Source organism: Vanessa cardui, chromosome 10 (assembly GCF_905220365.1).
Source record: "Vanessa cardui chromosome 10, ilVanCard2.1, whole genome shotgun sequence".
Classification (NCBI taxonomy): Eukaryota; Metazoa; Arthropoda; class Insecta; order Lepidoptera; family Nymphalidae; genus Vanessa; species Vanessa cardui.
The window spans coordinates 8,217,629-8,235,709 of record NC_061132.1 but is presented as its reverse complement, the minus strand read 5'-3'; the positions used below and the strand labels follow the sequence as shown (position 1 = coordinate 8,235,709).

Here is an 18,081-nt window from a genome sequence, read left to right as displayed (position 1 = left end):
TATAATTATTGTAAATACGAACTAATATTTATTAGTGGTTAGCTAACCGCATAAGAACTTAGCATTGCTTGCAAGATTTAAACGTTTCAACCACTGGGCCAGGCAGTTTATAACGAATAAAAAAATTAATCAACAAAAACGATCAGAGATATATTCCTAAATAACGATACGGGCAAGGGTTCATAATTTCACATTAATATAGCCTATATAGACCTATATAGGTCGCACGTGAAATAGAAGGGTAATAATATATTGTTATTATTATAAATTGTGATGTACGATATTTTATTTATTTCAATAAGATTTATTTATGAAGGTCATCAATTGAAAGTAACCTAAATAATACACATATTTTTTATTCAATATAGACTAGGAATGGTTATCGTGACTCATGTAAAAAATATTTAATCTAATTACATCGAACAGTTTTTTAAGCAAAATATATACACTATATTATATTATAAATATAATTAAAATGTACAAAATAGATATATGAAATGGTTTAAGAGTACATAATATATCCCCGGAAGCAATTTGCTTTCAACGTTTAGTCTATTATTTCATTCACAAATATATTTAAAAAAAATAGTTTATATTTCAATAATAAGAAATTGATCTATATCGTTACAAATATGTTTTAAAACAAATTATAAAAATAAACAAATTAATAAATTTATTAGTACATAAAAATTTTTATAAAAAAAAAAGAAACACATAAATATATTACACTACACGCGCGTCATTGTAGAGCTTTATTTAATAGGAACACTTTATTTAATAAAAAAACCAACGAGAAAAAGTTCAAATAACGTGCTAGATAAACGAAGACACCAATGACAACGCGGCTGGAGTCACTCGCTCAGTATCCCAGTGCGCCGGCGCACGTTTGCGATGAAAGTACCGGAACACTCGCGACTTTCTATCGACTTTAGTGAATGTTTCAAATAAAACCCTACACGAGTAACTTTTGAATAACGCGTCTAAGTGACATCCGTGATAATAAATTCAAACGTACGGGATAAACACGTGCTAGTGACAGGAATCTTGTTTGATTTGAAAGTGGAAATAATATTGTTATCTTGTATCGATTGAATACCGTAAACATGGATTTAAGGTAATATATATTTTATTTGGTTTTGTTTTTACATTAAAATAAAACTATGTATACGACGCTAGGTTTACTTTTATCAAATATTTGATCGTCAGAAATATTTACTCAAAAAGATATTTGATGAAAAGATTTTTATTAGAATTTTTTAATATATCGACGTCGTTTTATCTGGGACGTCATTTTAAGTGAATTTCTTTAATCACAAAAGTGACACAAACTTTCTAGACGACCCCTACTCTTTGATATGTCTTATATTATTAAATATACCGAGCTTAAGTAAATATACTCGAATATTAATCTCTAGCAAGCTCATTTCGTAAGATTGAAATGCCTTTGTTGGTTTATAAGACCATTCATCCTTGACCTACTTTGGAATAGATGACGCTGTCTCCCTTTCATCTATAATGATCGACACAGGATCTTCTCAGGTCAAGCGCCCTTGGCCATACTTAGAAAGTTTATAAAAACCGCATTGTTTCAAAAATTTTCACCTCCATGTCGAGAGCCCTGAACTCGTGGCCCACGTTCTCAAAGATGAACAAAACTCAGCTTACAAACAAATGTATAAAACTGTATTTATTTTTTATTAAAATTGAACATGATACAACTCTGTACTATAAATTTTATATAAAATGTTTGGGTTCGTTCATATCAACCTTTCCCTGCACGAACTTTCTATTAAAATTTAGTATATTCTTCAAACTACTCTTGTCGTGAGATATTTTCAACCTCGAGCAACACCTTAACTCTCACAAATTATTTCTATTTAACTCTAAAGAAAGTGAAAATGCATTTTATAAAAAAAAAAAAAAAAACGATCCATAACAATAAACACACGATATTTGATGAGTCTTATTTCTCTATTTTCATTAATCCATTGGACGCAAATCAATACGAATAATTTGGTCCAAACAAAAGATCGGATAATAACGAATGAATGCGTAGATCAATAATTATATCAAAAATATAACAAAACGCGCGAATAATGTTTCTCCAACACATGAATCTCATGTTCTCATTACACAATAACGGTCAACGAAGACGACTTATTCCATTGGGTGCGTCGGAGCATTGTATAGAATTAATTACAATAGAAAGCACATTCGATGCATTAACCTCAATGCTTATAAGTAAATAGTTTAAAAAATGTACCAAAATAACAGACTCACTGAACGCGTTCACGTCAATTTCTTGTTTGATATTGACCACTGAGGATTTCTCGTCTGGACTCAGGATACAGAATCAGGTCACGCTTATTTTAAAGATATATATATATCCATCATACAAAATTTGTAACACTTCAAAATTATTTTTTAAAAATAGAACACAAATGGAACGTTTACTTTTTTTTAAATAATAGCATCTTACATATTGATGTGTTGAATATTTAATAGGCAATAGCATTAATTATTCATCCAAGGTTTGTTCGTGCTGCTAATATTACTCAACTGCATACTATCTTGTTATTGCGAAGTCATAACCACAAAAAATATATTTATTAAATAATCTTAGCATATTTTCTTAGCAGTGATATTTCACAGGAAATCTTTTACAATTGCTAATTATTATGCACACTACGATACATATAATATTAAATTAAGTAGAATGCTAATGAAAGCGGAAGGAAACTGATTCCAAGTGAATATCACCATCTTACAGACAACTGCTTTTAAACAACTTTAAACTAAAAAAATATTCACTAATTATAAACGTGCTTTGATGTATCGTTCTATTAATTTAATTGAGTTTAAGTCGTTTATTTAAATGTATTATTATGAAACAAAAACAACGTAACGTAATATTGAATTTTTGCACTCTATTATATAAATTGAAAAGCATAAAAATACTCGAAATCAAAAAGGTACAAACACTCTAAAACGGTGCACGGGATATTGAACTTTGAGATCATAATACAATAGAAAGTCTACTTCACATTCCTGTGAGCACTATCATCGCTTCCTTATTCACCGGTTCGTCCAGATTCCTTCCACTTCACCTCCATTAAGTGCCGGTTTGTTTACTATTAAAGTTGACTTTGATCTTTGGAACTAGTGGTAACTGCATTCAATTCAATCCTTTAACAGGACTCAAAATTCAAAATTAGAAGGATTCTCATACAAAGTATATTTTGACTTTGATTGATAAAATAATGAGACAGGGATAGGCTCACTAGTATATCAGGTATTAGGATGAAAATATGTATTTCAAAAGGAACATTGTACATTTTTAAACCGTTATCAAGACGTAAATAAAAGATTTTACCGCAAATATAAAGTAGGTGAGTAAGCGGTATTAAACGATATTGACTCTTAATTGTATGTTTAAAAATATAAACAATCATAGCTTTTTACGAACTGCAAGAACTAATGGTAAATTATTCAATTTTTTTTTTATTAATTATTACAGTGTGAGAATGGCAATAAGTGAATATTTGTAGTTATAGTACGTTGTAGCACATTTTAATCTTATAATGCATTTAATATACCAAGCCTAAACGTATTGTCAGTATCCATAATTGAGTGTTAAAAACTACAAAGTATCTTAAAAAACTGGGTAATAGTTACATTAGATAAAAGTCATATATACTTAGCTATACTCTTATATAGTAAAATAAAAACTTTTTAATATGAATTTTAGTTGTACTACGTATGAATATTTTTTTAATCTGTTAGAGACAATCTCTCGAGATATATCAGTGTGTCAACGGTTAACAGGGCCCTTTATCAATGTCAAAGTCGCATGTTCGATTGTCAATCCACTTCTAACACAAGCTTAGCTCTTCATTTATAGTGAACATAAAAATGTTAGTAATTCATTTGATACGGAAATAATTAGATAATGAAGGCGGAAATAATTATTTTTCACAAATTAAACCATGCCAAGAATTAAATATGAATCCCGCACAAAAGAAGTCACGTTCACACGAATTCAAACTTCTTGGACGTAACTGTTTATTTAAATTTATTACGTTTATGAAATGAGCTTTACGACAGAGTCTTTCAACATTTACTTTCAACAAGTAATTAACAATTCGCTGTAAACAAAAAGATACAGGCCGTTAAGAAACACTCTTAAAAATATTCATTGCTATACATTATAATACTTTTATTCATTTATTTATTATATTTAAAATGATTATTGCCCTTAGAAGTCTCGTAATTGATCAAACACATTAGATGTTGTACAGATTTTATTCCGAATAATTTTTTCTCACGGTAACACTGAGCATAGATATCAATTATAATCAAATTAAGCACATTAGTGTATGAACCCGCTATCTTCTGCGTAAGATTTTTACTTGGGGGTAAGGCTTTGTGCTAGCCCGTCTGGGTAGGTACCACCCACCCAGGCAAAAGGGCCAAATCATCTTAGTTCACAAGGTTGGTGGCACATTGACGATGTAAAGAATAGTTAATATTTCTTACAGCGTTATTGTCTATGGGTGATGGTGACCACTTACCATTAGGTGGCCCATATGCTCGTCCGCCAACCTATACCATAAAAAAAAGTTTCACACCGTTCTCTAGTCGTCTTAAATGTGCATGTATGCAATATAGTAAGAATGAGCAACGATTGTTTAGATAACCACCTGACATCACAGAGTATTTCATCAACCTCTTAAGCAATAGAATTAGTCGCATCGCGCGTATCGCCGCCCTGAAGGAGTACGTGCCATTAGAAATGAAGAGTACTCTGTCTACGAATCGGTGTTACGCAATACATATTAGCAGTCGCTGTCTAAGTGGTGAATAAACAAAATGTTTTATGACAACTCTCTCCGACGCAAGATACGATCATTTAGCTTCTACTTGTTTTAAATGACGATAATATTTTAATATAAAATAATGCAGAGACAGAATATCAAACTTTTCGTAAATAGTCAAGTTTGTTCTAATCATATATAAAATAAAAATTATTTACTTGTAGTCTATGTGGTTTCACGACTATCAATTATTCTACCGCAAAACAGCAATACAAGGTATTGTTGTGTTCCGACTGAGCCAGTACAGCATAAGGGACATAAAATCTCGGTTCCCGAAGTTGCTTTTCTAGTTTTTTTTTTTTTAGTATTAATTATTCTTACAGTACTCTAAGAGCAGAGGTCAGCACTTAACATCAGATGTCTCATTTGCCGATCTGACTACTTCTAAAACTTTGAAGAAAAAATCATTCAAACGAGGTGAATGTCCCCTTGTGCAAAAATTTAAAAACACAGCAATATCAATCCAGTTTCCAGTTTAGCCGTTGAATAATTCGCATATAAATGGTACAAAACTGGCCCAACCCAGGCCAGCTGGCGCCAATTCCCCCGTGTATCCAAGCTGAAGCAAGTTTACTTAACATTCAAAGACATTTTTCTAATAATTTATCATTAAATCATTCACATTTCTACTTACTTTAGACCATGTGATTTTTTTGTCTTAAATATCAGCATTTATGTCTGTCATTTCATGTGTCAAGATTCTAAACAGACGACCCGGTTCGACTGATTCCTTCCGAGATTAACTAACTTATCTTAGATTTATATTGTATTAATTATACTTTTTTATTGATAAAAAATAATATCAAATTTGCAGTCAAAGCTTGCTTGAGTAATTTATTTCACGAATTAGATGTTGTTTTCAGCAATTCTACATTTACTTATAGTATATTATATATAAATATACATATATAATGGTTTGTATAACTTTATTCACAAAACGATTCAAGATTCTAAAGCGGTGTAACAGATGATGTTCGTTAAAGTTGGTCATGAATCCAAATGGATTATTGACGAGGTGTGACGTGAGCCTATTCACGTACACCTAACATAACCTGTCTTTTTAAGTGGTGAAATGTGTATGGTCATGCGAGTTCCTACAACACCTACCACCTACTTTTATGTACCATGTGATCTACATATTTTATTGGAAATCTTTTTAGTAATGAACTTTTTAAATTAGTTGGTAGGTATATTATGTTTTAGTTGAAAAATTTGAATCAAAAACAATGTTAAATATTTTAAACTAGGCTAGTGAATTATCATCGATCTGATTGGCTCGTTGTGTAATGACTAGCTTATAGAGGTGTATATGCTCGAGGTCATAGATTGAAATCCTGTGTCAGGCCATTAACAGTAACTGTTCTCACTGTTGAGATATTCTCAGTGGCAGTACGCAGCAGTAAGTTAAAACACTTCCGTAGCTTGCGGACCGGCATCTGATCTTTTTCCGGTCGTGTCCGATTTGCCGTCCCGTTATGAGAGTGAGGTAATCGAGACTGCGCTTGTGTTTGTGCGATATAGTTTCTCTCCTACATAGTCACTGTTGAGTCGAGATGGCCCAGTGGTTAGAACGCGTGCATCTTAGCCGATAATTGCGGGTTCAAACCCAGGCAAGCACCGCTGATTCATGTGCTTAATTTGTCTTTATAATTCATCTCGTGCTCCGCGGTGAAGGAAAACATCGTGAGGAAACCTGCATGTGACAAATTTCATAGAAATTCTGCCACATGTGTATTCCACAAACCCGCATTGGAACAGCGTGGTAGAATATGTTCCCAACCTTCTCCTCAAAGGGAGAGGAGGCTTTTAGCCCAGCAGTGGGAATTTACAGGCTGTTGTTGTTATTGTATAGTCACTGTTTAGAATTCAAACAAGGGCTGAATTCCGGCACAAAAACATAGCCAATGTAGAGAAACGACAGCAACAAAACAATTAATTTAAAAATAAGCACCAATATAACTCAAAGCTATAGATGAGATTTGGTGTAGAGAGTGTTTGAATCCCGGGGAAGGACATAGGCTACTTTTTTTATGCTATACATAGATAAAGAGTTTTATATTTCGCGCGTTAAAGCTAAAGGTCCAACAAGTTAGTCAAATTATATAAACGATCGGCCTACGGTATATTGACATACTAAAAACGTTGCGTTGTGTGATCAAAGATATTTATTAGCAAAGAATAAGGCGCCGAGGTCGTGTCAAATATTTCGCCACGTACAACATTCGGTCATTCGACAGATTCGGACACGATACTCGAAACGTTCGACGTAAAATACATCTTATCGATAATGTTATGTAATATTAAAATTCATAATGATTACATAAGACGACGAAAATCATGTCAATTTTGATATTTGATTGCCAAAATTAAATATTTACCTGATTACTATGTGCTTGACTAAACTGAACCAAGGACACTTGGTAGTCGAAAGTATATAAACGGCAAACAATCAGAACTATACAAACATATATTATAATTTCAAGTAATTTTTTCATCGTGTATTTAAGACTTTATTTAATTGCCTACTTTTTTTAATGTGTAATGGTATAGTTTGGCGGATAAGCAAACGATCAGATAACCATACCATCAGGTAGATGGTATGGTCAACGCCACCAATAGACAAAAGCGCTGTTAGAAATATCAAACAATCCTTACATAGCCAATACTCCACCAACCTTTGAAACTAAGCTGTTATGCCCTTGTGTCTGCAGTTACACTGCTCACTAAAAACATGTCCAAACATATCTGAGGAAATGATACCTTCGAAATCACACGACGTCCGACGAGACAAAATCCGTATGGTTTTATAAATTTTTAAATTTAGAATCTGGAATTGCCCTAGCAATAATCAATATCATGAATCAGTACATATTATAGAACAAAATGGCGTCTATCTGTCTGTATGTTCGCGATAAACTCCAACATTACTGAACGGATTTTCATGATATTTTCACTATTAGACAGAGGAATTGCGGTTTAGGCATATAATTTATTAAGGTTTTTGTGTGATAAATTGTTAAACTTATCGGAAAAAGCAACAAGAAAATATAAGTAAAGATTATAAAAAACTTACTGTCGGGACTGACCGCTATTATTAAACTAAAAAGTACCAGTCTGTAAAGCCATTTACTGACTGAGTTTGGCAATCTTTATCTATACTGTTGCGTGTTTGGATGATTAATATATCAACACGCTATGAACAAGGATCACGTAAAACCTTACCCGTTAAGGTGTCCACTGAAACCGGATATCACGTGTTACAAATGAGTCCTAGCATAATATGACGCAAGTCTTAGACTCTGCAATTATAATTTTACTTGTTAAATACGTGTCCGCCCTACAAACGCTCGAATGACGTACGATACATGAATGAAAATAGTTAGTTATTAATATATAATTCGAGAATTAAAAATCAACACAGATTACTTATAATATATACATGAACTCAAGTATTTTAAAAGATGTATATTATTTTTACTATTATATTAAATATGCATAGATTGTGGGATATGGATTTGAGAGTCGAGATGGCCCAGTGGTTAGAACGCGTGCATCTTAACCTATGATTGCGGGTTCAAGCACCGCTGATTCATGTGCTTAATTTATCTTTATAATTATTCTGATGCTCAGCCGTGAAGGAAGACATCGTGAGGAAACCTGCATGTGACAAATTACATAGAAATTCTGCCACATGTGTATTCCACCAAACCGCATTGGAACAGCTTTAGCCCAGCAGTGGGATTGACAGGCTGTTGTTGTTGTGGGATACCTGATGTTAGCGGATTCAAAACTTATTAGTCACCTCGTGTTCGATACTCAAACATTGTAAAACATACATGTGTAGAATAAAAATCTGTAACGTATATCCACCAACCCACATTCAGCGTGACTGAATAAACTCCAAAACTTTTTATTCATTTCATGGAGTGTTTACGTTTATATAATATGAGTTGTCGCCCATGGCTTCGCTCACATAATTCAAATTGTCTGGTGTTATGTGTACGTTTAAGCCCTTCCTTAGAGTTCAAAGATGTTTCATCCCAAATTCTATGAAATTTAGTGCAGGATCTTCATTCGGTGCAGTGTTGAAAAAGCAACCGACAGACAGAGCTACTTTCGCTTTTATAATATTAGTATAAAATATCTGTACTTACATATATACTTAATATACCATACCGTATATATACCATACCGCAAAAAGTTTTTATTTTTATTTTTTATATTAGCCTTTATTAGGATATTTTGTAAATGTATACACTGCAGAGAATCACGTATAATAGTCACTTATAAACATTGTCCGTCCGTGCGCGACGTTGTTATCGCCAACATTTTGGGTCAAATACTTTCTATCCCGAGAAGTGAAAGACTTACTAAAGTATATTATACTACTAAAAAAAGTGTTCATAATTATCTTTGTTAATTTTACCAAGAAATTGTCGACACTTTTGGGCACAATAATACGATTCCCATCGTAATAAATCATTACTTTCCGTTTCGATATTACGTCGACATGTTGAGGAGACTTTGATAATGACACACGGTGAAACTTTCTATTAAAAATAGGGCTTATTGGTTCAAAGCCTAGTTTTAATGGACAGGTATCCAGTATAACTCGGCTACCCCTCAGGACTGGGGTATCTTTCAGACTATTGGGCACAACTGAATTTTCATATATGTTATTTTTTTATGGTATAAGTTGTCTGACGAGTATATGGGCCACCTGCAGTGGCGTAGCTATCATAGGGCTAGGTGGTGCAGTGCACCAGGGCCCTGGAGATCGGGGGGCCCTCTAAACTAAACCTTAAGCTTCTGAAGATAGAAAATCACGACCCTGCGCAAAAAAAATCTTATTTGGTATCTATAATTTTGAAGGGTAATTATTAGTTGAAGAGGAATGGGAAAGTGGGGAAGAGGGCCAAAGTCTTTTTCTATGCACCGCACCGGGGCCCTTCCTCACCTAGCTACGCCACTGGCCACCTGATGGTAAGTGGTCACCATCACCCATAGACAATGACGCTGTAAGAAATATTAACTAATCTTTACATCGTCACTGCGCCACCAACCTTGGGAACTAAGTTGTTATGTCCCTTGTGCCTGTTGTCAATAATTCATAAACTCAAACTCAAACTCAAATTCCTTTATTCAATATAAAAGCATTACACTTACTTATTGATTGTCAAATAAACACTACCACCGGTTCGGAAAAAGGAACACCCTGACCTGAGAAGAACCGGCGAAAGAAACTCAGCGGGTCTTTTTTTTCTGTTATTTTTTTTTTGTCAAATTTATGTACATTTATGTACCTTACATAGTAGTATATGATTAGAAATAGCCAGGAGGCGATCGTTTCATTCCCAAGGTGTGCTATCAAACATAAACTCGCTAATTGTATAGTAACCTTTTGCACACAAGCGTTCCTTAACAATTTTTTTAAATTTGGCGACAGAAGCATTTTGAACGCTTTCTGGGATCCTGTTGTAGAAGCGTATACATTGCCCCACAAAAGAGTTACTGACTCTATGCAGTCGAGTAACAGGAGTAACAAGATTGTGTTTGTTCCTTGTACCAATGTTATGAGAATCACATTTTCTCATAAAAACATTAATATTTTTCCGTACATACAAAACATTACAAAATATGTATTGAGAAGCAACAGTCAATATCTTAATTTCTTTAAATCTATGCCTTAAAGATTCCTTGGCTCCTAGGTTATAGATTGCGCGAATAGCCCTCTTCTGCAGCACAAATATAGTTTGGATAGCGGCTGCGTTACCCCAAAGCATAATACCGTAGGACATTATACTATGAAAGTAACTAAAATATACTAGTCGAGCCGTATCAACATCAGTAAGTAATCTAATTTTTTTGACCGCAAATGCCGCAGAACTCAGTCTACCCGCCAATCCGTTTATGTGGGGGAGCCACTGTAACTTGGCATCAAGAGTAAGGCCAAGAAATTCAGTTGTTTCAACTGGATCCATCGATTCCCCATTGATAAGTACATCGGGTTTTACATTTTGCACATTTGGTGTGCTAAATTTTACAATTTTAGTTTTTTTATTATTCAGTCTAAGATTATTTACGCTAAACCAATGTACTATATCGGACATAGCATTGTTTACATCGTCATACTGAACCTGTTTCCTATTAATTTTAAAAACCAAAGAGGTATCATCAGCAAACAATACTATATCATGTTTGTTCCCAACAAGAAAGGGCAAGTCATTTATGTATATGAGGAATAGAAAAGGTCCAAGAATTGATCCTTGTGGGACCCCCATACCAACTGAGACCCCAGGAGACCTTGTCCCTTTAACGTCAACCCTCTGAATTCTATTGTTAAGATAGGAAGTCAGAAGGTCGAGTGCACATTCTCTAATTCCGTAGTGATATAGTTTCCTGACCAGAGTTTCATGCTGAACACAATCAAAGGCTTTGGATAAGTCGCAGAAAATCCCCAAGGCATCCTGCGACCCCTCCCAGGCCTCATAGATATTTTTTATAAGTTCGATACCTGCGTCGGTAGTCGAGCGACCCCTCATGAATCCAAATTGTTTTCTGTGAAGCAGATTGTGTCTATTGAAATATGCTAATAATTGATTTAAAATAATTTTTTCAAATATTTTGCTGAGGGTAGGTAATATTGAGATAGGCCTATAGTTATTAGGATCTGAAGTGCAACCAGATTTAAATATTGGAATGACTTTACTATGTTTCATCAGGTCAGGAAATATACCACGCTGAACACAATCATTGAATATTATTGCAAGATAAGGTGCAATCACATCAATAATTGAGTTTATCACCTTTACAGAAATACCCCATAGATCAGCAGTATTCTTAATGTCTAATGATTTAAATGCACAAATTATGATATTGGTGTTTACAGGGGTAAAATTAAATTTTGATTTGCATTCTCGTACATTTTCTTTCATCAATGATTCGGCAACAGCTGGAGAAGAAATAAGTAACCTAGTTGTAGAAACTGGTATGTCAGCAAAAAATTGTTCAAAAACTGAAGCAACTTCCCGTTCACTATTTATGACTTTATTATTATAATTTAAGTTTAATTCGGAGCTCCGATTACCACTTCTACCAGTTTCACAATTTATAACTTTCCAGGTCATTTTTATTTTGTTATGTGCATTCTTAATTCTATTTTTTATAGTTAAAGACTTAGCCAGAAAGCACACTTTTCTAAATAATTTTGAATAGTTACTTACATAGTTGGCAAAAGTGGCACTATGATTGTACGTCCTTTCATTATAAAGCTCGTACATTCGTTGCCTACTTTTATGAATTCCAATAGTAGCCCAATCATTGAATTTCAAAAAGTTTTTTGTATTAACTGTTTTAGAAGTGAATATTGCATTAAACTTGTTTCTAATTAATTTAAATAGGTTATTATACAAAACGTTGGGATTATCACTAAGAGTTAGGTGAAGGAGATTGGCCATAATATTACTTCTAAACTTCTCAATACGACTTCTGGTCAAAGGAACAAACATTATTTTTTCACAATTGCTTATTTTATTAATATGAAAATTAAATAAAGCCTGTTGTCCACTGATCTGAATTTAGTTTATTAATAATCATTTTATTTTGTGGAATATGGGTTGCAAATATATTGTCTATGCAAGTTGCTGTGGAATCTGTTATTCTAGTTGGTTCTAAGAACAGATTTACCAGATTATATGAATTTAACAATGATCTGAATCTAATACTTGTGGTTGTATTATGCAGTAAATTTATATTAAAATCTCCACAAACAATAATTTCTTTATTACATTCAGATAATTTTGATAAAACATTTTCCAATACATTTTCAAACAATTCATATAATCCACTAGGGGGCCTGTATACGCATACAACAATGACACGCTCAAGCTCTGCACAGGCTATTTCTATAGTTTGCTCAATAGAAAGGCTCACAATATCTTTACGTTCCTTAAATTTAAAGTGTTTACTCATAAGTATTAAAGAGCCACCGCGAATAGCTTTATTCCTACTGAACAAACTAGCCAACTGGTGCCCACTAAAGTTAAACATGACCTGATAATTCAGAAGCCAATGTTCAGTTAAACACAAAATATCAATATCATTACAGGTCAAAAATAATTCAATATCTAGGTCCTTCCCTAACATTCCTTGAATATTTTGGTGCACCAGGTTTACAATTTTATTATTAGTTATTTTCCTTTTCTTTTTATTGGCTTCTATGGTAACTATACTATTGGTGCCAGAGACTACCTCTATTGTCTTAGAGTTTAATTTAAATTACTTGGAACATATTCCAAAATATATGGTCTTGTATTATTATACTGCTCAATAGAAGCAGTTGTCTGGTCAACCAAACAGTTGGTTGATTTTGTAACAATAAAATATGATAGCGTGCTTGCTATCTGTCTCTTATAAAAATTTGATAGGTGACACCTATCACATGTCAATAAACATGAACTATTATTAATTATATTATTAATATCAATTAATTCAATTTTATTATTGATGTCATTTTTTGATACATAATAACTATTTGTCATTATATGTAACCTATTATTTAATTTAAACCTAATTGCATTTTCCTGTGGCATATCTTTAATATAAGGAAATGTGAACATTAATATTCTTTCTACATTTAAATTTAATAATTTAGTGTAATAATAATCAAGAATTTTTTTGTTCACATTTCCCCTTCTCCCAACTAGTATGATTAGTGTAGTAGAAGGACAATGAGTACAATTCAAAATACTATTCATTATATGTGAGTAACTTGCACCTGGCATACAATAATTTGTTACTAATTGTCCCCTACACATGTCATTGAGCAAAACACCCATATCTCTTCCCATTCGTTCGATACCTGCGTAATGTCAGCTGACGAACACAACACAAGAAAACACTGCACATTAACGAACGACACTCAGTATATTAATATACTTTTTATATATTACATTAATAACTTGATATAAATACAAAATTAAAGATAATACAGTTATTTTTTATAATAAAATAATAATTTTTATTTGTTGAGAGAAGTTTTTTATGACATTAGGCTAGTGTTGCCACAGGAAAAAAAAAAAAAGAAAAAAAAAAAAAAAAAAAAAAAAAATTCATCTCATGCTCTTCGATTATGGAAAACATTGTGAGAAAAATTGCATATCGAATGAAAATATTCCGCATTTGTATAACTCAACAAGAAAGGCCGTTTTGCTAAATAACGCAACATTACAGTCTCTTTTTTTGAATTTACTGATATAAAAAAAAACCTAAAAAATCTCTTTTGTTACGTCAATAATCTAAATTTGATGTGGGTGATACTGCAAAGCGCATCTTATTATATAATAATACTAGCGACACGCCCCAGCTTTGCATATGTTCAATGCAGATTTTTTTTATTCTTTACTATATTGTGCATGTATTATATACAAAATACTTCCTCTCGAATCACTGTATCTATTATAGAAAACCGCATCAAAATCCGTTGTGTAATTTTAAAGACCTAAGCATACATACATAGGGACTAGACTTTGCTTATACTATGAAATTATGATAATTAATTATTTACCTACTAAAACCTTCTCCGAAAAGCACTGCATGTTTTACAAAAAGTTTTAAGTTGGTTTAGTGTTTTTTTAGTAACGTATTTTAAAAAAGTATATATTTTCGCAATGCACAGGGATAGAATGCATTTAATAATGTATGACATAACATTTTGTAGAGCAATTAAATCAGGCCACACTCGTTTTGATGTAATACGTAAATATATGTATCTTGATAAAAAGTATTTAATATTCCTTAAGTGAGTTACGTGAGTTGTGTCGGTTTTAAATTAACCTTATTTAAATGCCGACATCATACAACAATTCTTATATACTGCTGCAGATTGCAATCATTTACTGTGTAATATATTTGTAAAAAAGTTATTTAAATAATTGTGAGATTTAAGAGATTCTATAGCAATTCCTTACATGTTTGCTCTAGTCGATAAGCTAAATCTAAATCAATTTGAAGTATTTGAACATGACATTCAATCAAAAAGTCATAGAGAATATCAAATAGCGACAACAAATATCTACACAAAGCACCCATTGAGGCTTGTCTGCAGGCTAATTCGTCGCCTTCTTAAACCCCCTTAATATATCCGACTTTTTATCTATTTTCACAATCGAAACTAATTGCCCATTTTATATAAAATTAATTAACTCCCAGTCTGGACTTTGTACGGTAGTCATAGGGAGAGGATGCCTTAGCCCATCAGTGGGAAATTTACAGGCTGTTGTTGTATATAAAGTCATGTCAAACATAATGAAACAGTCGATAATATGAAGTAGATATATCAGAAATTGTGAGAGTGATGTTATATGTGATTTCGATTCAGATTCAACTTTTATGAAACAAAACCAGTTTTATTGAGGCTAGCGGTCAACGGTCCTCGTTCGGAAATGTTTGTAATTGCAACTCGAGATATACTTTATATGTGTTTATTTTGCAAGAAGGGAATAGTTAACACTAATATACCTAACTAGCAACCAGCCCGGCTTCGCACGTCTAAAACTGACAGTGTCAGTATTACACATATAAATCTTCTTGAATCAATCTATCTATTAAAAAAAACGCATCAAAATCCTTTGTGTAATATTAAAGAAGCATACGTAGGGACAGATAGCGGCGAGCTGTTTGTCTTATACTATGCAATTATCACATACAAACAAGCAATTAAGATATGTCAAAAAGCTTATAAAATTTGATGGTAAAATTATTCGTGTGCTCATTATACAAGAAATTGTTTGTATGGTTTCTAGTGGTCACTCAAAATCCTTTATTCAATATATTAGCGTTACATTTACTTAGTGATGGTCAAATAAAACACCACTACCGGATCGAAAAAGAAACACCCTGACCTAAGAAGAACCAGCGAAAGAAACTCATTAATTTTAAAACAATTAGGTTTAGCAATAATTCTCGTTTAACTGAAAAGTTAGTTGACATACTATTAATAGTTCTTGTGATTTATCTATAAAGGATGAACTTATGATGTCAGGCAGATAAATGATTGTCTCAGCTAGCGTTGAAAACATTGACTATAGCTAATAAAGCTTGAGACAAATGAGGATATTAATTATCTTATATCCATCTTGAAACTAAGAAAAATGACAGTTTTGGTAAATAAATATGGTTCTTAAAAATAAATATTAGATAAGAGATTCATTGCTTATTCATTCATTTAAATGCCTCGTTGACAACAACAACAACAACAATTTGAATCGTTGATAAACAGCAACTACTGAGTTTCTAGTCCGTTCTTCTAGGTAGATTCTGCATTCCAAACTAGTGGTAGCTTTACAAATTTCTAACAGTCTACTTGAATAAATTATAATTTAATTTGATTAATTCTTGTTGTGTAATAAAAGTAGGTACTGAAATCTATTATGACAGACAGTTCGGAGTCCGCCAGTTCTGTAATGAACTATATGGTGCTTAATTATTCGTCGTGATATACAGTAGAACCTCTTTAAGTTATATAGACTTCGACTCAGATAATTTCGACTTAGGCGGATTTTGATTCGACATAAAGAGTTAAATACAAAGTATGGCATCGATAACAGCCGGTAACTTTTATTTATTCGAGATTTTATGTACCAAAATGTCTTGGACAGACTCGCTGATTATTTCGACTAATAGAGGTTTAAGATTTCGAGGGATGGAGTTTTGGTGATTGGAGGGAAGGGAATAAAATATTTTTTCGAAATTTGGAGGTTTTAACTTATTGAGGTTCGGCTTAATGAGGTTTTACTGTAGTTGGCAGCGGTGCAGTACTCACGCGCGTATTTTATTTGCCTAACTCGCGGTCTGGCGCCAGTCTAGTTCCATCTTAATGTACAGGAACCCCAACCAACCTTGCAATTCTAAACGGCCACCTGTTTCGAATATAGATTACACCGGGAAGAACCGTTAAAATACTTAGTAGTAATACTTCAGACGTAACTCATATGTTAGGAAATACATTCAATAATACAATTCGCCGGTAATAATCCGAGCAGAAAATTGATACAAACGGTAACCGGCTTGTTTGTTCGGGTCATGTAACATATACATTAAGCTATAATTTTCTGAATTCCTTTTTTTATTATATTGGTTGTTTGATGGGCAAATGAGCCACCTGGTGATAAATCCACAGTCCATAGAAAATTCCGCTTTAAGATATATTAAACATCCTTACATAGCAATAAGCTAATAACCTTGAAAACTAATACATATGTTATGCCTTTTGTGTCTGTTGTTATACTGAATAGAATATCTTATTAGTGGGTGGTACCTTCCCAGACAGGCTGCTACAAAGATCTATAAGCTGTGGTTACTATACATAACATTTATTGGCGTTCCTTGGATGGTATGTCTTTTGAGATGAGGGGTCCTGCAGTATCCTAAATGTGTTGCTTTATTATAGTAATAATTCTTTTTTCGTGATCGATTTCAATGTTTTGATACTTTGATGGCTGTTAAACGATGTTCTGAGGGAAAACATCGTGAGGAAACCTGCATGTGACAAATTTCATAGAAATTCTGCCACATGTGTATTCCACCAACCCGCATTGGAACAGCGTGGTGGAATATGTTCCAAAAAACCTTCTCCTTAAAGGGAGAGGAGGCCTTTAGCCCAGCAGTGGGAATCTACGGGCTGTTGTTGTTGTTCCATCTACATCTGCATGTTATAAACTAATTATCGACAAAAATGAAACAAATGCAAGCTTCTAGGATAATTCCTTCATAATCAATCGTTACTCTTTCTTTAGTAATTCAATATACAATGTATACAGTTTTTTTCCTTCCAAATAATGTCGATTGTTGTACCTTGACAAATATGTGTTCGCAAAAAGTATTATAAAAATCAATAAATTTGCAAACACTTCAATGGACTAAAGGAGCTGGAGCGTTTAAAAGTATTTGTTTTAAATATTTAACATTGCAATTTGCATCTTAAGAGTGTTTTCACGTTCATACTTTATTTAAAGCGTTATAGTTCTTAACATAAGGTTCAATTTTCTCCGTCATTTGATTGTTCGAAACGATTTTTTTAACAATGGGAACATTTGGTTACCACGCTTGTTGGCTCGTAATCTCTCAAAGCGGTGTCTTATTATTTTTGGCTAAACGCATTACAATTATTCCGCCTTAGTGAATGTAGTTGTTACTGCGTTTGTTAATT

The 18,081-nt window shown here is 33.0% G+C and overlaps 2 protein-coding genes across 3 annotated transcripts in view; one reads left to right on the top strand and one right to left on the bottom strand.

Moving 5' to 3' along the window:
* The window catches only part of LOC124532810 (flotillin-2), a 287,470-nt gene that overhangs the window by 139,981 nt on the left and 129,408 nt on the right, over window positions 1-18,081 (bottom strand). The window lies entirely within an intron of this gene.
* The window catches only part of LOC124532816, a 34,958-nt gene that overhangs the window by 12,799 nt on the left and 4,078 nt on the right, over window positions 1-18,081 (top strand). Inside the window, exon 1 of one of the 2 annotated variants that reach the window (XM_047107895.1) lies at window positions 857-1,114. The exons of the other annotated variant lie outside the window; for it this stretch is intronic. The gene's annotated coding sequence lies outside the window, so the exon portion shown is untranslated. Of the gene's footprint in view, window positions 1-856; window positions 1,115-18,081 lie in introns of those variants that run through there. 2 annotated transcript variants of the gene reach the window in all.